Source organism: Amblyraja radiata, chromosome 2, assembly GCF_010909765.2.
Source record: "Amblyraja radiata isolate CabotCenter1 chromosome 2, sAmbRad1.1.pri, whole genome shotgun sequence".
NCBI classification, from domain to species: Eukaryota; Metazoa; Chordata; class Chondrichthyes; order Rajiformes; family Rajidae; genus Amblyraja; species Amblyraja radiata.
The window spans coordinates 53,555,644-53,564,622 of NC_045957.1; the positions used below are offsets into that span (position 1 = coordinate 53,555,644).

The window sequence follows — 8,979 nt, forward strand, 5'->3', positions numbered from 1 at the left end:
CCGGAACAAAAACTGGATTGTATCATTTTCAAATAGTCAAGGAAACTGTATTCTCTGCTCTCCCACTACTCCACAGGCAACATGAATCTGATAACAGAAATAGACACAAGTGCTGGCGTAACTCAGGGGGTCAGGCAACATGTCTGGAGAACATGGACAGGTGACGTTTAGACTGATTGTGGATTCTGATAACCATGTTTGCAAACAAATAATATGGCCTTCCTGGAAAAAGATTGAGAAGCTTAAAGATGCTTCTTGCTGATAAACCCTGAATAGAACCATTTAAGCAATACCATGCACAAATACAAAATAACTCAGTTATTAGGGCAGATGAATAAACCTTGGTCAAAGTGGTATGCATTTTACATTGTATGCCTCGTTGTCACCTTCCCCTAGCTAACAATAATCTATTCTACATTTTCCTCATGCTGCATCCTCTTTGATATCTAGTTTTCACACCTTTCCATTCTATAGCTCTCATTCCCCTGTCAGTCTGAAGAAGGGTCTCGACCTGAAACATCACCCATTCTGTCTATCAAGAGATGCTGCCTGACCCGCTGAGTTACTCCAGCAATCGAGAGAGACATAGGTTTTTAGGGAGGAATTTCAGTGATTAGGACTTTTGGGCTGTAAGCACGTACATCACCAATGGAATAAATTAGATTAGATTAGATATAATTTATTGCCACACAGCCAGGCTGGTGGAAATTTGGGTTGTCTGCAGCGATACAATAATAAAGAAAAACACAACCACAATAAAACTGTAACACAAACATCCACCACAGCATTCATCACTGTGGTGGAAGGCACAAAATTTGGCCAGTCCTCCTCCATTTCCCCCCCGTGGTCAGGACCAGAGTCCAGAGTCAGTCCAGGATCGTCTCTTCCTCACCGGAGACCGCGGCTTTAAGTTGTTGTAGGCCGCAGGCCGGCGGTCAAGATTTAAAGTCCCCGCCGCAGCCAGAAGCACCGTAGACTGCAGGGCCGGCGGTCGAAGCTCCCCTCCAGGGGTGATGGTAAGTCCATGCCGGCCCCGCGGTAGAAGTCGGCCGCGGGCCGGCAGTGATGGCTTCTTCTTCCCCCGGGTCCCCAACGTGAGATCCCGGGCTGTAGACGCCGCACCAGCTGGAGCTCTGCAGACCGCGGCTTCAGGCTGCGACTTCAGGCTGCCGGCTGCCCCGGGTCAGCGAAACGGAGCGCTCCCCTCCAGCGAACCCCAGCGAGGGTTCACCCGCTCCACGCCGAGAGTCCACGCTGCGCCCGCCGCTGAAGCCCTGGGCGCGTCTCCGGGAAAGGCCGCGTCGATCCTTGATGTTAGGCCACGGGGGAGGCGACCTGGAAAAACTCGCCTCTCCGTGGAGGAGGCGACCGAAGCGGTTTCCCCCTCACCCCCCCACACCACCCCCCACATAAAACACACAAAGAAACATTAAATACAGACTTTAAAACATACTAAAAAAATAAAAAAAGGTTGAAAAACTGACGAGCTGCATGACATGGCTGCTGCCAGAACAGCGCCCCCTACAGAACATCTGTATGAGTAAGATGCCAGAAGTAAAAGTGCATTGATATTTTGAAAGGTTTAATGTACATGGGGATCCCAGTACTTGATCCTTATGACTGTGCTCTGTGGAATTGGGTAAATAGTGTGTTTTTTCCTGTTGGAGGGATAGAGAGTTTGAAATTCATGCCAGGAAAATTGGACTTAAATGCAAGAGTGATGATAACAATGTTGGGTGTTGATATCATAATGGACACTGTGGTCGATAGTAAGTTTTAGCTACAGGAAGATATTAATGGACTGATTAGACTGGGACATGTACAATTCAATTTAGAAACGGATTAGGTAATGTATTTGAGGAAGGCAAAGAAGCAAGGCACACACAAGGCAAGGTAGGATACAAAGAAGAGTAGAGAATAGATTCTGCCAAGCAGGTCTACAGATTTTTCACAGACAAATTAAGACACATATAGGAATCTTGTCTTTATTGGCTGAGGCATAGAATGCAAGAGCAATGAACTCTGTCTTAAGAAGGGCCTCGAACCGAAGCATCACCTATCCATAGATGCTGCCTGACCTGCTGAGTTACTCCAGCACTGCATGTATTAATCAGCATCTGCAGTTCTTTGTCTCTACTGTATATACAAAAAAAACGAATTAGCCACAGCTGGACCAATATAGTTCCTACTTGATATATTAGATATAGAAACATAGACATAGAAACATAGAAAATAGGTGTAGAAGTAGGCCATTCGGCCCTTTGAGCCTGCACCACCATTCAATATGATCATGGCCGATCATCCAACTCAGTATCCTGTACCTGCCTTCTCTCCATACCCCCTGATCTCTTTAGCCACAAGGGCCAAATCTAACTCCCTCTTAAATATAGCCAATGAACTGGCCTCAACTACTTTCTGTGGCTGAGAATTCCACAGATTCACCACTCTCTGTGAATTTTTTTTTCTCATCTCGGTCCTAAAAGACTTCACACTTATCCTTAAACTGTGAACCCTTGTTCTGGAGTTCCCCAACATCAGGAACAATCTTCCTGCATCTAGCCTGTCCAACCCCTTAAGAATTTTGTAAGTTTCTATAAGATCCTCCCTCAATCTTCTAAATTCTAGCAAGTACAAGCCGAGTCTATCCAGTCTTTCTTCATATGAAAGTCCTGCCATCCCAGGAATCAGTCTGGTGAACCTTCTCTGTACTCCCTCTATGGCAAGAATGTCTATCCTCAGATTAGGAGACCAAAACTGTACCTAATACTCCAGATGTGGTCTCACCAAGGCCCTGTACAACTGCAGTAGAACCTCCCTGCTCCTATACTCAACTCCTTTTGCTATGAATGCTAACATACCATTCAGTTTCTTCACTGCCTGCTGCACCTGCATGCCTACTTTCAATGACTGGTGTACCATGACACCCAGGTCTCGTTGCATCGCCCCTTTTCCTAATCGGCCACCATTCAGATAATAGTCTACTTTCCTGTTCTTGCCACCAGTGGATAACCTCACATTTATCCACATTATACTGCATCTTTCATGCATTTGCCCACTCACCCAACCTATCCAAGTCACCTTGCAGCCTCCTAGCATCCTCCTCACAGCTAACACTGCCCCCAGCTTCGTGTCATCCGCAAACTTGGAGACGTTGCATTCAATTCCCTCGTACAAATCATTAATATATATTGTAAATAGCTGGGGTCCCAGCACTGAGCCTTGCAGTACTCCACTAGTCACTGGCTGCCATTCTGAAAAGGACCCGTTTACTCTTACTCTTTGCTTCCTGTCTGCCAGCCAGTTCTCTATCCACATCAATACTGAACCCCTAATACTGTGTGCTTTAAGTTTGCATACTAATCTCTTATGTGAGACCTTGTCGAAAGCCTTCTGAAAGTCCAGATATAACGCATCCACTGGTTCTCCCTTATCCACTCTACTAGTTACATCCTCGATAAATTCTATAAGATTCGTCAGAAAATCCATGCTGACTTTGTCCAATGATTTCCCCACTTTCCAAATGTGCTGTTATCCCATCTTTAATAACTGACTCTAGCATTTTCCCCACTACCGATGTTAGACTAACTGGTCTGTAATTCCCCATTTTCTCTCTCCCTCCCTTTTTAAAAAGTGGGGTTACATTAGCTACCCTCCAATCCTCAGGAACTACTCCAGAATCTAAAGAGTTTTGAAAAATTATCACTAATGCATCCACTATTTCTGGGGCTACTTCCTTAAGCACTTTGGGATGCAGCCTATCTGGCCCTAGGGATTTATCGGCCTTTAATCCATTCAATTTACCTAACACCACTTCGCAACTAACCTGGATTTCACTCAGTTCCTGCATCTCATTTGACCCCCGGTCCCATGCTATTTCCAGCAGATTATTTATGTCTTCCTTAGTGAAGACAGAACCAACGTAGTTATTCAATTGGTCTGCCATGTCCTTGTTCCCCATGATCAATTCACCTGTTTCTGACTGCAAGGGACCTACATTTGTTTTAGCTAATCTTTTTCACTTCACATATCTATAAAAGCTTTTGCAGTCAGTTTTTATGTTCCCTGCCAGTTTAATTTCATAATCTATTTTCCCTTTCCTAATTAAGTCCTTTGTCCTCCTCTGCTGGGCTCTGAATTTCTCCCAGTCCCCTGGTAGGCTGCTTTTTCTGGCTAATTTGTATGCTCCATCTTTTGTTTTGATACTATCCCTGATTTCCCTTGTTATCCACGGATGCACTACCTTCCCTGATTTATTCTTTTGCCAAACTGGGATGAACAATTATCAACCATTACATAAAACCAACATTCTGCAGGATATAAAAACCTTTATGTAACTTTAGAATTTTTTTTATGACCGTTTCATTTACTCTCATTCTCCAAATTAACTAACTCATTTACTTCAGCTTTATTTAGGCCTCTAATTATGTTAATAGACTGCATACTGCCACTCCAGCCAAAGAGTTCTAAAAGCCCGTTCATTTTTCTCCAAACTTCTAACATACTTGCATTCTACTTGAATGAAGCATGAATGTGCATGTGATCAGATCCTATTACATTGGTGTATTTTACCTGTGGAATGTATTCAATGTTGTTCAGTTAGCACTCTTGCCTCCGAGTCATTAAGTAGCATTTAGAGACCAGTATCTGGGCCGACATTCCAGAACACTCCCGTGTTGTCTTGTCTTTTGGACAGCATGTTCAATTGAAGCCCCATTCATCTTCTGAACTGCATGTGAAAGATCCCACGGCAATATATTGTATCGGAGCAGAGGGTTTGTCTCCAGTGTCTTTGCCAATATTAACATTTCAACCAACAAAAAACACAACTTAATTAACCATTATCACATTACTGCTTGTGGGGTTTTGCTGTGCAGAAATTGTTTGCTGTGTCTCCTACATTACAAAGACAGTTGGGCGGCACGGTGGCCCAGCCGTGGAGTTGCTGCCTTATAGCGCCAGAGACCCGGGTTCGATCCTGACTACAGATGCCATCTGTACGGAGTTTGTACATTCTCCCTGTGACCGTGTGGGTTTCTCCTGGTGCTCCCGTTTCCTCCCCTACTCCAAAGCCGTGCAGGTTTGTAGGTTATTTGGCTTCTGTAAATTGTCTCTAGTGTGTAGAATAGTGTAAGTGTGTATGGACCACTGGTCGGTGCGGTCTCGGTGGGCATTGTACCTCTAAACTAATCTAAACAATTGCCTTTTGTAATTACTTCACTGACTGAAGTGCTTTGGGTAATTCTGTAGGGGGCATGGGTGGTTTGGTTTAGTTTAGTTTAGTTTAGTCTAGTTTAGAGATACAGCGTGGAAACAGGTCCTTTGGCCCACCGAGTCTGCGCCGCACACTGACACATTGGGACAATTTACAATTTTACCAAAGCCAATTAATCTACTAACCTGTACATCTTTGGAGTGTGGGAGTGAACCGGAGCACCCGGAGAAAACCTACACAGGTCACGGAGAGAACATACAAACTCCTACAGACAGCACCCGTAATTAGGAACAAACCCAGGTCTCTGGCAGTGTGAGGCAGCAACTCTACCGCTTTGCCACCGTGCTACCCCCTTGTGCCTCGGTGCTGTAGAAGATGTTTTCTCTGCCTGCGGTCAATGGCTTTTCACTTCTGCTGAAATTTCCGATTTGTGTAAGTGTTTTCCTGCTGATCCAGTATTTTACGAGGCAACAACTTCCTGTTCCATCTTGGCAGGAATTGTACTTTTATGATCCTGTCAACTTATGAAATTATCTACTGTGGCTCTATGTCTTATCTTTCCCATTCTTCTGGCACAGATACTAGCACCGGTTGCTTTTCTTCGTTAAAAAAGCCTTTAAATATATTGTTAAACTGTAATTCAGACCGTTGATAATGACTTCCTGTCCATTGTCAACAGTCTTTTCCATCAGTACGTTGTTGCTTATCGATTTAACAGCTTTCAGTTATGCAAATTTCCAGTGACAAATATCAAAGTTTAAAAATCTTTGTGCAAATAATTATTTGAATATCCTCTTTCACCATATTTTCCCTCATGGTCCTAATCTGGGAAGGTCTTATTCCCTTGATCCAATCTCAAAACAAAAGGCTTTTCTTTCTCCCCAGGAGAGTAATTGAAATATCTTTGTCAAGCACATTATGTAAATTGTCAGCGACAGTTCAGTTAGTTCTTTCAATCCTTGTTTCCTGCCAAGAATATCACTAAGTTCTTTGATCAAAGTGGAAAACCTTCAGTGAAATTTCTCATCAATGGCCGTGTAAATGTACGAGGTGGGAAAAGCCCGAATTGGATAATTGGAGAGGGTGAAGTGGAACATGAGGACACAGAGAAGCTGAGACTGGGGGAAAAATACCTTCAAGGAGGGATGGGGTGGTTAGTGGGGTGCAGGGGGAACTGGAATGAGGGATTAAGAAATGCCAGAAAGAGATGACTCAGCATTGGGGAAATAAAACTCAAGCTGTGAGATGGGAGAACTGATTTAGTTTAGTTTATGTCATGGGTACTGAGGTACAGTGAAAAGCTTGTGTTTGCATGCTATCCAGTCAAATATATATCTCAAGAATACTCTCCTTTTGTTATCCCCACCCTTACTCTTCCTGCCCTCAGTTCTATTCTACTCACTCTCTATTGGCCACAATCCCTTCAAGTGTCCTCTGCACGCTTTCTCTCTTGATATCAACTTCATCCCTAACGTCTCTCAGTTCTCTCCTCTATTTCCCCCCCAGATCCTCTGCAGAAGATCACTCTTTCCATGGTTTTGCTTCCATTTGGTTATCTTCTCATTTCTTCCCCATTTGGTTTTCCTCAGGTTCTCACCTTCAATTTTTCCACCCTCCCTCTCCCTCCTTCTCCTTCTCTCTCTCTCCCTCCCTCCCTCTCCCTCCTCCTCCCTCCCTCTGTCTCTCTCTATCTCTCTCTATTTGTTTTGCTCTCTTTTTCTGTATTTGTCTCTTTCTCTGTCTCACATGAATGGGCTTGCATTTAACATTACATCTGGAAGACAGCAGTGTCAAAGTTGGTGGCTCAACGGAGCGTCAAGTTAGAGTCGTGTGGTCAGGTCTCTGGGGTAGAACACTGTATCCTTGACTGCCCCTGGAAGGCAGTCCAAGCCTCCGTGATTGCCTGGAGCTATCCTTACAGAATATGAGGAATCTCTGTAACAACTGCTTATGTACACTTCTCCTTGGATGAATGGAAATGGTAGTATTTCTGGAAAACTCTTACAAAATAATTTCATCTCACATCCTCCTTCGGCATTTTCGAGGATTAGGCCTCTCCACACTTGTTCCTGGTTCTGCTGAAGTCCCAATGAAACCAACACGAAAGCTCCCCTTTTCTCTCAAAATGAGAGATCGATTCTTCTGAGCATTGTGTTTATGTCTTGTCTTTCTTCCTTTTATTACTTCACTGAGTGCTCTACAGTTGGTAGATGCTGAATGTCAGAAAAAACAGCATATAGAAAGGTCACACAAACATCAACCAAGTGACCCATTTCACTGAAAATGGTTGAGGAAGCAGTTTGGTGCATGAGATTGTATATGTCCATTGAAGAGGCAGACAGAACTGTAGTTTAATGTCTCATCAGATAGGTCACCCTCCTGCCCTGTACTGCTTTGCCATGTCAGCATGGACTTTCCACTGAGGAAGAGGCCTAGGCCATCAAACTTCCAACTCAGAGGCCTTTGTGCTATCATTGGATCCTGATGGGCACCTTGCGGAGGGTCTAAGCAAGCTGCCAAGGCCTTGCTTGGCACTGAAGTTGTACTGAGTTAACAAAATGAATCTCGGCCAGATTCTCTGGTTCCCAAGCATCTGCTTCACTGCAACTGTCCCCTTGTTCAGCAGCTGGTTCCTGCATTTCAGCTGCTTCTGATAAGCGGACTGATCTGTGGCCATGGCGCTGGTGACTTGGCACATACTGCGCCGGGCTCGATTTCACCTTTGAAATCATGGCTCAAAGCAAATCCTGCTTGGTAGAGCAACCCCTGTCCGGGGTCCTGAGCTAAGGAGGAATGGAACCTGTTACCGAAAGAAGCAGCTGAGATTCTGAAAGAGAAACTGAATAGATGTCGGAGGAAGGAAAACACAGATACACAAGAGACTGCAGGTTGTGGAATTTTCAGCACAAAATGATCAGCTGGAGGAACTCAGCAAGTCAGGCAGCATCTGCGGATGAAAATGGACACAGTCGATATTTCGGGTTGAGGCCTCTGCTCTGCACTCAAAGGGTCTTCACGCGAATCTTCAGCTGTCCATCTCTCTTCACAGAATATAAGCATTGTGTAGACTGAGTGTTTCAGATAGAGATGAGTGTAGAGAAGCAATCCCATTCACTGGCGAGTGTGGAGTATAGATTCTATTACTGGAGTTAGACTGAATGACTAGTTTCCGAGTGACATTCAATGCAATTATATCCACGTAGGCATTGCAAAGTTGCTGGTTTATAAAATTCACCCTTTACTCAATTACCAACGTTTCTGGTCTCGGAATCGACTATGAACCATTGCCCAGCAAAAAGGAGGACAGTTCAGAGGAGGACAGCAATAAAAATAACGTTCGCTGCTTTTCACCTACAAACCAATCCCCTGTGTGTAGGAAGGATGCTGGTATACACCAAAGATAGACACAAAATTCTGGAGTAACTCAGCAGGACAGGCAGCATCTCTGGAGAGAAGGAATGGGTGACGTTTCAGACTGAAGAAGGATCTCGACCCAAAACGTCACACTCTCCTTCTCTTCAGAGATGCTACCTGTTCCGTTGAGTTACTCCAGCATTTTGTACCTATCCCCAAATAAACCTGCTGAGTTTAAGAAGAATATACCTTTTTTTAAATGGTGATCCACAAATTGGTTGGTATCTGGTGTGCGGTCTGGTTTTTGACAAAGAGGAACACAATCTTTCTGGGATCGTTCTTGTTAGGAGTTCCACACAGGACTGCTGGCATTTACTCACCATCAGCGTAGGAGACTTGTACGGGTATGGATA

The 8,979-nt window shown here is 44.3% G+C and overlaps 1 long non-coding RNA gene across 1 annotated transcript; it reads right to left on the reverse strand.

Moving 5' to 3' along the window:
- Window positions 1-437: 437 nt before the first annotated feature.
- Window positions 438-8,729, reverse strand: LOC116984274. The gene is made up of 3 exons (XR_004414949.1): window positions 8,720-8,729; window positions 5,622-5,626; window positions 438-474 (listed from the first exon to the last, which is right to left on the reverse strand). It is a non-coding gene; the product is annotated as an uncharacterized LOC116984274 (long non-coding RNA).
- Window positions 8,730-8,979: the final 250 nt, after the last annotated feature.